We start from the raw sequence: 12,250 nt of genomic DNA on the forward strand, positions 1-12,250 counted from the left end.
ACCCAATCCTCATACAATCTCATGGTTCTATCTCATACTCACCCTCTGATGCATCTCTTTCACAGTAACCTTCACCCAAACCAATGCATTCAGCAGTTGGCCATGTCACCATCCCTCACTCACGCCTCTCTATTTTTGCCCCTTATAGGAGAAGAGAGCCCAGAATGCGCGGGAGAGGGCAAAGACCGGAGGGGGGGCCACAACATCTGGTGGTCCTCATGGACGCGGAGCAGGAGGCTCTCGAATTGAGCCGCACCCTCGAGTGCCTGGCTGTGGGGGATGCCGAAACTGGCAACCGACAAACGGCTGGTGACAGAACTTTAACATTCAGCACTCACAATAGCAAATGATGTTAACATGCCTTGCCATCTTCAGCATCTCAACATCTGTCATCATGCTTAATATTACTTTCTGTTCTCTTACAGGACCTTCAGCGACTGCCGTGACGGCGGAGGGCGATTCCTCAGAGGACCTGCCGGCCTCTGAGTGGGCACTGTCACATCTGAGCGAGCCATCCACCAGCGCAGATACACACATCTCGGTGGGTCCCCGTCGTCACTTAGTTGGTGTTGCACATGGTGAGTCACCGCACACAAGTGAGCATGAGCAGAAACTGGTGGCAGGGGCAACTGTGGAGAGTCCGCGTCGGTGGGAGCATTCTTCTCCAGGCTCTGCTCAGCTGGTGCTGAACCCTGGGGGCCATCCATTAAAAGGAGAATGAACGAGGGGCAGCAGCACATTTGCGAGGTGCTGGAACAGGTGCCACGCGCACTCTCCACAATCACGCAGAGGATGGAGGAGTCCAACTCCTGCATGAGTGGAATGGTGGCACAGGTACAGGAGGGAATCTCTGAGATACTGGCACAGGGACGTGAAGGCATCTCTGAGATAGTGTCGCGGGTAAGTGCGGGAATGTCTGCGATGGAGGGAAGGCTAGCCTCCATCGAGCTTCAAGCACGGCTCAACAATGAGGGCATTGCAGCCCTGACAACGGTCGTTCGGACTCAGGGTGAGCAACTTTCTGCCGCCTTAAACAGGCAGGCAGATACACTAGCACTGGCCTTACAAGGCTTCACACATGTCCTCCAAACTGTCGTCCCGCAGAGTGGTAGGAGTGATGTGGCCTGGCCCAGGAGAGGGATGATAGCGAAAGGGGACATGGAAGTGGGGACGCCACTCAAAGCGCTTCCCATTGCCCCCCTCTCAACCAGTACCTGCAATGCTGTCTCCTCTCCAGGTGGTCGAGTCTGCCCCTGCACAGGAGCAGGTGGAGCAGTCTTTGGAGGGGCCCTCATGGCCCAAAGCACCTAATCGGTCAGGGCATGAACAAGAGCAACCTGCCACTACCTCTGCTGCAGCCACAGGGGATGCATCACGTAGGAGTAGCAGGAAGCATGAGCCAAATGTTTTGTGAACACAAAGGGGTGTTTGACGCTTCGTCATGTTTTTTATTTATATTTGTTTTGTTTTCCATTCACAATAAATCTTATTATCACCACTACTGCCACGCGTTGGCCATTCTTGACTGACTTGTGCAATAAGTCCCTTTCATGAAGTTCACCATGAACGCCCACACTTGATGCCACCCACTGGGTCACCCTACAGTGGGTGTATGTGTAGTTGCACAACTATTTTGTGCAGGTGCCTGTGGTGCAGCACTGTATTATGGAGCTCCACGTGGTGGAGGTGGACGGCATGCCTGGTGAGGCTGGTGATGTTGCTTGTCCTCGGATGAAGTGATAAATGCAGCCATGGTGCCCCCCCATCCTGACGGTGTGAATTTGAGGGGGTCTGCAAAGTAGGTAAGTGTGTTTGCACAGCAGAGTTTAGGGTATAAATTAATAATTTTGAGTGGAAAGACAAAGGTGTTGCAGCCAAAACTTTGTCTGAAGTGAGAGACTGCCCTGCTGCAATAAATGAGGTATTTCCCCCAACTGTCAAAAAATCCTTTGCATCTCCCACTGGCTGCTGGCTGAAACACGTCTGCTCCAACAGGGAGTGTTTCCCACAGCACGGAAAACACGCTGAGGATGCATGAAAGTTGCAACCCTGCCAAAATCTCCAGTCAATGAGGTCTGTCAAGTACCTCAACTAGGTAAGTATTTAAATTGTCATCCCGCCGGCTTTAATTGCCAGTGGCAGTCCCGCATGCAGGAGCTGCGCGCTCACCTGAACACGTCACTGGGGATCCCGGAAGTCGGCGGGTTGGAGCCGGGCTCCGGACCCGCTTCGGGATTCCCTGATTTTAGGAGGCCCCCCCCCCCGCCCCCAAAGCACCCGCTCGGCCATCCTAAAATCGACCCCATCGACTCCTTTCACTGGAGGTACAGTTCCGTGAGTCATTTTTCATGTGCAAGCCTCGACTCTTTAGTGCCAGCAGGCAATCTGACTGACAAAGCCTAACCGTGCCTTCACTGAGTTTTAATGGACTTGAGTTTCACGTTCAGACAGAATTTTTTTTTCCTCATTTGTTTTCGGGATGCGAGCAACACTGATAACGCTGCACTCATCACCCTTCTCTAGTTGCCCTGAGAAGATGGTGGTGGCCCACTCTCTGGCAATTGTTTTTGCAATGGAGTGTCTTGCCAGGCCTCTTCACAGGTAGCCTAGTGGTTTTAGTACTGGACTAGCAACCCAGAAGTCATAAGTTCAAATCCCATCATAACAAGTCGTCAAAGTGAATTCAATAAATCTGGTAATTTGTGGACCAGCATCAGGAAAATAACTATTGTCCTCTTACCCATCCCCCACTCCCTTCACCTCACCATTGGCAGCCGTGCCTTCAGCAGTCTAGCTCTGGAATTCCCCCCCCAAACCTCTCCACTCTCTCTCCTCCTGTAAGACGCTCCTTAAAACCTACCTCTTTGCCCAAGCTTTTGGTCACCTGTCCTAATGCTTTTGGGTCGGTGTCAATTTTTTGTTTGATTATGCTCCCGTTAAGCACCTTGGAATTTTTTACAACATTAAGGGCGCTATATAACTGGAAGTTGTGGTTTTTGTTCAAAGCTGCTCGAGGGTCAGAAAAACCCAACTGGTTCACTAATGTCTTTTAGGGAAGCGAATTTTTCACCTGAAACTGGTCTGGCCTACACGTGACTCCAGTCCCACACCATGTGGTTAACTCAATGCTGAGAGCAACTAAGGATAGGCAATAAATACTGCCGTGCCAGTGTTGTCCACATCCCAAGAACACAGATTGGGTTGGGTTTTTAATCTGGCAGTTTTTATAGTAATTTATGTGGTTCGGTGTCAAATTTTGTTTGATAACGCTCCTGTGAAGCGCCTCGGGATGTTTTATTACGTTAAAGGTGCTATATAAATGCAAGTTGTTGATTCAGTAAGTAGCCACAAACAGTTGACGTTATGAAAATTCCAGGGGATAGACTTAAATCAACATAAAAATAGATGATTCAGTCCTGATGACCTGAATTCTCGTTGCATTCCTCCGTTCTGTGACTACTGTGCTGCCTTAACACCATCCATCTATATTTTGAGGAAAATTCGCTCAAATTTTTTTTAAAAAATGTATATTTAAAAAAAATAAAACTTACTTCTGGTATGAATGTACAAAGATAGAACACATATTACAACTCAGCACAACACACTTCCCCTTTAAGAAACCATATCACGACATCCCTACGAGCAAACAGCACATGAAACTTAATGAAGACCTATGATGAATTATTTTAAATAATCTTTAGGGCGGTCACAACATAACAACTGTGAATGAATTGTGCTTTCATCAATAATAAATGACGGTGCCTAAAAGCAATGCTGACATTAATTTTGATGTAGTTTCTCCATTTTGCAGCTGTACCCTCAATCTATAGTCTACAATGATTGTTATCTACATGAAGTCACTTGCTGCCAAAGATTTTGCTGCGACTGCAACAATGAAATAGGGGTTTTTTAATCTCATGTGTAGAGTAGGATTAACACTGGCATTCTAAATGGGCAGATATTTACTGATAGGAATTCCAGAATGATTAAATCTCCTGAAATCTCTTGACAAATGTGATGTCAAAAAACTCAGTCAAAAGAACGGCTTTAACTGTGTTTGTTTCTTTTTAAATTGAAAATTTACTAACCTTTCCCTCAGTCCATTCCGATTACTATTTTGAAAGAAAAACACATAGTAAAGCTTTCAAGATAAATAGCAATTCCTCCCTCTCACAACACATCCTCTAGTCATCATGTTAACTCCTTTATTGGCTACACGTAAATATTAAAACAAATGTCACATTATTGGATCGATCAGCAACAAACTTTAAATGTTAAAACTGCTAAAACTTGCAGCAAGCAATCCACTGTAACTCAATAACAACTTCCAGTTAACGCCTCATTAAACCTGCAAGTAAATGCTTTTCAGAAACAAAGCACAAGCAGTCTGCAAAATACTTGAGCAGGAAAATAAAACTGGATCTCACACTACATTTTGTTTTCAATCACCTGCTGGCGTTTTGTTTGTTCTCTCGGTTTATTTTCCACTTGATCGGGATTGCCACAATCGTGTGATTGACAGTTTGTGTTGCCATAGGCAATGGTCTCAAGTTTTACCGCAATCCCTGCTACTTTTCTCTTGCAGTGCTTTGCACTGCACTCGCCTCCTGGGTCATTAATTGCCAAGGGCCGATGGGTGGGACAGATCTCATGACATACAGGAAAGTCAGCTGCTCAACCCTTTCAGCCCGGCAACACTTTTGCTTGTTGCTAATCTCTCTCGCAATTCCGACGAGAGCTGTACGAGCCTCTCCCCATCCCCCACATGAGGGTTGCCAATCCTCCAGGATTGTCCTGGAGTCTCCAGGGATTGAAGATTAATCTCCAGGTCACTGCTGCAAGCAACTCGGGAGAAAAATCATCGTGGCATTAAAAGAATTATGTGTTTTTTTATCATTTTCTTTGAACACTTTCATTTATTAGTTATAAAAATATCAGAGATGGGGTAAAAAGGCTGTTTGACTGGGCGAGGCGGTTGGAAGGGGGAGGTAATGTGATGAATCCTCCAGGGTTGGCGATACTGCCCCTCCCCACCCCCTCAAAGTGCCTCTGGCAATGGGGAGGGTGGGATACAACAGGCTGAGAATTTATATTCTGCATTGGCGCCCCCAACTAAGTTCCATTATCAGATCTCTATTAAAAGGACAGTGTACAGCAAATCAGTAGCTACACTGCTCGTTAATATATGACTGTCCAGGCTAAAAATATCAAGCAGCAAGATTAAGACACATCCGCAAACCAAATGAATTCCAAGTAGTAATGACGCTGGTGTTTGCAACTGCTGGCAAAATCTATTTGAAGCAGGCCTCAAACTGTTTGGCTAGCCGAGTTATTTATCATTAAAAGGGTAAGGCAAGTTTCCCTGGTGGCCCATCACGTTTCTCCATGGGAGTAGCTAAGCCAAATAGAACCAGGCAGATCCCAGGTTCGATCCCCAGTTTCTGGTGAGTCAGCTTATTTCAGATAGGACTGAGGGGTGGGGGGGGGGGGGTGCAATAGAGTGGCACCAAATAGCCTCAACATCCTCAGGTTAAGGAGGGTAAATGTGGCCACTTGCATTTATAAAGCACCTTCAACATAGTAAAACATCCCAGTACACTTCACAGGAGCGTAATCAGACAAAATGTGACACCCAGCCACATAATGAGATATTAGGACAGGCGACCAAAAGCTTGGTCAAAGAGGTAGATTTTAACGAACGTCTTGAAGGAGGAGAGCGAGTTGGAGGGGTTTAGGAAGGGAATTCAAGAGCTTAGGAAATAGTGAGGAACCAAGGGTCTAATGAGAGTGAAGAACTCAAAGTAATTAAGATTAGTAAAGAAAAAGTACTGGAGAAATTAATGGGACTAAAAGCATAGAAATCCTCTGGACCTCATGTTTTAAAAGAGGTGGCTGAGAGATAGCTGATGCATTGGCTTTGATGTTCCAGAATTCCCTAGATTCTAGAATGGTCCCCATGTATTGGAAGGTAGCAAATGTAACCCCGCCATTCAAGAAAGGAGAGAAGAGAGAAAACAGGAAACTATAGGCCAGTTAGCCTGACATCAGCAGTCGGGAAAATGCTAGAATCTATTATTAAGGACGTAGTAACAGGGCACTTAGAAAATCATAGTATGATTAGGCAGAGTCAACATGGTTTTATGGAAGGGAAACTGTATTTGACAAATCTATTAGAGTTTTTTTGAGGGTGTAACTGGCAGGGTAGATAAGGGGTGAGGGGGAAACCAGTGGATGTAGTATATTTGGATTTTCAAAAGGCATTCGATAAGGTGCCCCACAAGAGATTGTTACGCAAGATTAGGGCTCATGGGATTGGGGGTAATATATTAGCATGGAATGAGGATTGGTTAACTGACAGACGATTGGTTAACTGACAGAAAACAGAAATCAGGTCATTTTAGGTTGGCAAGTTGTAACTAGTGGGGTGCCGCAAGGATCAGTGCTTGGGCCCCAGCTGTTTACAATATATATCAATGACTTGGATGCGGGGACCAAGTGTAATGTATCCAATCTTGTTGATGATATAAAGTTAGGTGGGAAAGTAAACTGTGAGGTGGATGCAAAGAGACTGCAAAGGGATATAGACAGGTTAAGTGGGTGGGCAAGAAGGTGACAGATGGAGTATATTGTGGGGAAATGTGAGGTTATTCACTTTGGTAGGAAGAATAGAAAAAGAGAATATTTTTTAAAAGTTGAGAGCCTAAGAAATGTTGGTAGTCAGAGGGATTTGGGTGTCCTTGTACACGAATCACAAAAAGTTAACATGCAGGTACAGCAAGCAATTAGGAAGGCAAATGGTACGTTAGCCTTCATGCAAGGGGGTTGGAGTATAAGAGTAAGGAGGTCTTGCTGCAATTATATGGGGCTCTGGTGAGACCACACCTGGAGTACAGTGTACAGTTTTGATCTCCTTACCCAAGGAAGGATATACTTGCCTTAGAGGGGATGCAATGAAGGTTCACTAGATTGATTCCTGGATGAGAGGGTTGTCCTATGAGAAGAGATTGTGTAGAATAGGCCTATACACTCTGGGGTTTAGAAGAATGAGAGGTAGTCTCATTGAAATGTATAAAACTCTTAGAGAGGCTTGACAGGATAGATGCTGAGAGGCTATTTACCCTGGCTGGAGAGTCTAGAACAGGGAGCATAGTCTCAAGATAAGAGGTCGGCCATTTAGGTCCGAGATGAGGAAAAGTTTCTTCACTCAGAGGGTTGTGAATCTTTGGAATTCTCTACTCCAGAGGACTGTGGATGCTGAGTTGTTGAGTATATTCAAGAATGAGATCGATATATTTTTGGACACTAAGGGAATCAAGGTATATGGGGATAGGGCGGGAAAGTGGAGTTGAGGTAGAAGATCAGCCATGATCTTAATGAATGGCAGAGCAGGCTCGAGGACCATATGGCCTACTCCTGCTCCTGCTCCTTCTTCTTATGTTCTTAGGGCCTAGGCAGCTGAAGGCACGGCCGCCAATGGTGGAGCGAAGGAAATCGAGGAGCGCAAGAGGCCAGAAATCTTGGAGGGTTGTGGGACTGGAGGAGGTTACAGAGATAGGGAGGGGAGAGGCCATGGAGCGATTTGAAAACAAGGATGCGAATTTTAAAATTTCAACAGCAATCCACGTGGCCAGTTATTTTGTCTTTAAAAAAGAGCCCATACTTACCGCTGAGATTTCCCTTCCTGCTGCATTGATGGTGGCCTGAGATAATGACCACTGCTATTTCCGAAACTCACCAGCTGCACAGTTCACCCACCAAAGGAAAATTAGGTAAGAGCAGAGTTCTTCATTTGTACCATTGACAGAAGCTGACGTAGATTAACTGCAGGAAAATCCCGTTCAACATTCCATTCACACCATAAATAACCTGTTTGTCAGGACTTTTGAGTGCAACTGGATTAAAAAAAAGGTCTAATTCTCCTTTTGCAGGGCTATGGGGAAAGAGCAGGGGAATGGGACTAATTGGATTGCTCGTTCAAAGAGCCTGCACAGGCATGATGGGCCGAATGGCCTGCTTCTATGCTGTATTATTCTATGATTCCTTCACTACAACAGTGACTACATTTCGTACATTCTCATTTCTCTCCACCCCAGCTATTCAGACCAAAAGATTGGTTAACTGCACTACCAGTCTTTGCAAGTTAAGATACTGGAGGCGCGGGCGTACAAAATTCACTGACAGTTACACCAAGCTGGGGTCCTCGCAGTTTACAACCATGATTCAGTGAGTTGTTGCCTTCTTGGTGGAATTCGCTTTACACTTGTGTACAGCCAAACAATTTTAATCTTCTGCTAATTGAGTCTTTCAGTGAATTCACCATTGAGCCATGCTTCTGAGTCCGATGAACTTCAGGGGAAATAAAATCATAGAATCGTACAGCACAGAAGGAGGCCATTCGGTCCGTCGTGCCTGTGCCGGTTCTGAAGGAGCTATGCCATTAGTCCCACTCCTCCCTGTTCTTTCCCCATAGCCCTGCGAATATTTCCTTTTCAAGTATTTATCCAATTCCCTTTTGAGTTACTACTGAATCTGCTTCCACCGCCCTTTCATGCAGTGCATTCCTGATCATAACAACTCGCTGTGTAAAAAAAATTCTCCTCATCTCCCCTCAGGTTCTTTTGCCAATTACCTTAAATCTGTGTCCTCTGGATACCGACCCTCCTGCCAGTGGAAACAATTTCTCACTATGTACTCTATCAAAACCCCTCATTATTTTGAGCACCTCTATCAAATCGCCTCTTGACCTTCCTTGATCTAAGGAATGTTTTCACGTGGGTCAGACCTCAAACCGTAAGCCTCAGATGGGTGCATGTTTCCCCCCTGACAAAAGGGATGAAATGAAACTCTTGATCTGAGTTTAAAGGTTTAGGATCTGAAAAGTGCAAAAACACCATGATTTATAATTGTACTGAGAATGTCCAAACTCACTTAACACTGGCATCTTGTTCTGAACGGTCCAAAGTGATGATTGGCATTCCGATGCTCCAGCTGGACACAACTACTTGAGGAGAAATCAGTGGCAAGCCAGTGGGAGGCACTAAAAAGTGAAATTCTACGGGTACAATGCAGACACGTCCCCTCAAAGAAAAAGGGTGGCACTGCCAAATTTAGAGCCCCCTGGTTGTCTAGAAGTATACGGGGCAAGATAAAGCAGAAAAAGAAAGATTATGACTGTCACAGAAAACTAAATACTGCAGAAAGCCTAGAGGCGTATAGATGACGTAAAAAAGGAAATAAGGAAAGCAAAGAGAGGGCATGAAAAAATATTAGCCAGTAAGATTAAAGAAAACCCAAAGATGTTTTATCAGTACATTAAGTACAAGAGGATAGTTAAGGAAAAGGTGGGACCTATCAGGGATGATAAGGGTAACTTGAGTGGAGGCAGAGGGTGTGGGTAGGGTTTTAAATGAATATTTTGTCTCCGTATTCACAAAGGAAAGGGATGATCTGGACGTAGCAGTTAAAGAGGAGGGGTATGAAATATTGGATAAGTAATATAACGAGAGAGGAAGTACTAGAGGGACTGGAATCCTTGAAAGTTGATAAGTCACCAGGGCCGGATGGATTGTTTCCTAGGCTATTGAAGGAAGCCAGGGAGGAAATAGTGGATGCTCTGAGGATCATTTTCCAATCCTCACTAAATACAGGGGAGGTACCGGAGGACTGGAAGACTGCAAACGTAGTACCATTGTTTAAAAAGGGTACGAGGGAAAGGCTGAACAATTATAGACCGGTCAGTCTTACCTCGGTGGTGGGCAAACTATTAGAATCAATACTGAGAGATAGGATAAACGGTCACTTGGAAAGGCATGGTTTAATCAGGGATAGTCAGCATGGATTTGTTCAGGGAAGGTCATGCCTTACAAATCTGATTGAATTCTTTGAGGAAGTGACAAGGAGGATTGATGAGGGTAGTGCAGTGGATGTTGTCTACATGGATTTTAGTAAGGCATTTGACAAGGTCCCACGTGGCAGACTGGTCAGAAAGGTAAAAGCCCATGGGATACAGGAAAATGTGGCCAATTGGATCCAAAATTGGCTCAGTAACAGGAAACAAAGGGTAAAAGTCGATGGATGTCTTTGCGAATGGAAATCCATTTCCAGTGGTGTGCCACAGGGCTCAGTGTTGGGTCCTTTGCTGTTTGTGGTATTTATTAATGATTTGGACTTGAATGTAGGGGGCATGATTGGCAAATTTGCAGACGACACGTGGCTGTGTAGTTGATAATGAAGAGGATAACTGTGGGCTCCAAGAAGATATCAATGGGTTAGTGGAGTGGGCGGAAAAGTGACAAATGGAGTTCAACCCGGAGAAGTGTAAGGTAATGCAATTAGGGAGGACAAATAGTAAAAGGGAATACGCAGTAAATGGGAATATATTGAGAGGGGTAGAGGAAGTGAGAGACCTTGGAGTGCATGTGCACAGGTCCCTGAAGGTGGCAGTACAGGTAGATAAGGTTGTGAAGAAGGCATACGGAATGCTCTCCGTTATTAGCCGAGGTATAGAATACAAAAGCAGGAATGTAATGATGGAACTGTATAAAACGCTGGTAAGGCCACAGCTGGAGTATTGTGCGCAGTTCTGGTCACCACATTACAGGAAGGACTGGAAAGAGTGCAGAGAAGATTTACAAGAATGTTGCCAGGGCTTGAAAATTGCAGCATCGAGGATAGATTGGATAGGCTGGGGTTGTTTTCCTTGGAGCAGAAAAGGCTGAGGGGTGATTTGATTGAGGTGTACAAAATTATGAGGGGCCCAGATAGAGTAGACAGGAAGTACCTGTTTCCCCTAGCGGAGAGTTCAAGAACTAAAGGACATAGATTTAAGCTGATTGGCGGAAGGATTAGAGGAGACATGAGGAAAAACTTTTTTACCCAGAGGATGGTGGGTGTATGGAATTCGCTGCCCGAATTGGTGGTAGAGGCAGGGACCCTCAACTCTTTTAAAAAGTACCTGGACCTGCACCTAAAGTGCTGTAAGCTGCAGGGCTACGGACCAGATGCTGGAAGGTGGGATTAGAATGGGCACCTGGTTGTTCTTCGAGCCAGCGCGGACATGATGGGCCAAATGGCCCCTTTCTGTGCTGTATCTTTTCTATGGTTCTTAAGGGCACAGTAGCCTAGTGGCTATGGTACCAGACTAGCAGCCACCGAAGGTTGCAAGTGCAAACTCCACCATGGCAAGTTGTGAAAATTAATTCAACAAATTTGGTTAACCTGAAACGTTGGCCAGGATTTTGACCTGGAGCTGGGAAGTGGGTGGTGGCAGGGGGTGTTGAAACCATGATGTCCTTACGATTACGAAAGGACGTCTTTTATTTTTTTTTGGTTGGTTTCCCTTCCGACAGGCCCGCCTGATTGACAGGCTGGCCTCAGCCGGACGGGAGTACAGTAAGGAAGAGGACGTCTTCTGGTAAGTGTTCAGGTAAATCTTAGATTGTATGGATTGGGGTGGTGGGGAGGTTGGGGACAGTCATGGTGGGGGGGGTGGGAGAGGTTAGTCATCGGGGAGTCATTCATGGGGGGAGGGGTCAGTCATCGGGGGGGGGGGTGAAATTGGGGGTCATCGGGGGGCCGATTGGGTGTCAGTCGCCGAGGGGGGAGCGGGATCGGAGGTCATGCAACTGTCCGAGACCACGGGGGTGTGTGTCTGCAATCAGTGGGGGGGGGGGGTGGGTTCCGTGATCCGTGGTGAGGGTCGGAGATTGTTGGGGGGGGGGCGGTCGCTGCAGGTAGGCTTGTTGGGCCTGGGGGAACCACTCCTGCTCCTCCGGGCCCACAAGCTGTGCCAGAAAAGGTACTTACTTGCAGTTTCAGGCCTTCTCACCTCCTCTCACGCAACGTGAAGGAGAAGGCCTGGGAATCCTGGCCACCAGAGGTTGAAATCGCAAAACCTTTCAAAATGGAGGCCCACAGCCTCCTTGAAAGGTTTTAGTGACCAACCCGCCTCCTGAGATGTCGGGTTCATTGCCCGCCCCTCGTCCCGCCTTGGTGAAAACCGGAAATGGGCTGGTTGGGGACGGGTCTGAAATTGTTGCAATTTTCAATGCCTCCCCCCGCCCTCAACCCACCCGTTTTTCACAGTTAAAACGCTGCCCATTAACTCTGTTTCTCTCTCCACAGATGCTGCCTGACCTGCTGAGTGTTTCCAGCATTTTCTGTTTTTATTTCAGATTTCCAGCATCTGCAGTATTTTGCTTTTGTTCGATAAATCTAGCAATTTGTGGGCTAACACCAGGAAAAATGAACA

The 12,250-nt window shown here is 46.1% G+C and overlaps 1 protein-coding gene across 3 annotated transcripts in view; it reads right to left on the bottom strand.

Moving 5' to 3' along the window:
* tmem268 (transmembrane protein 268) overlaps positions 1–12,250 on the bottom strand; it is a 44,443-nt gene that overhangs the window by 23,582 nt on the left and 8,611 nt on the right. Inside the window, exon 1 of one of the 3 annotated variants that reach the window (XM_067973889.1) lies at positions 4,450–4,657. The exons of the other annotated variants lie outside the window; for them this stretch is intronic. The gene's annotated coding sequence lies outside the window, so the exon portion shown is untranslated. Of the gene's footprint in view, positions 1–4,449; positions 4,658–12,250 lie in introns of those variants that run through there. 3 annotated transcript variants of the gene reach the window in all.

Source organism: Heptranchias perlo, chromosome 39 (genome assembly GCF_035084215.1).
Source record: "Heptranchias perlo isolate sHepPer1 chromosome 39, sHepPer1.hap1, whole genome shotgun sequence".
Classification (NCBI taxonomy): Eukaryota; Metazoa; Chordata; class Chondrichthyes; order Hexanchiformes; family Hexanchidae; genus Heptranchias; species Heptranchias perlo.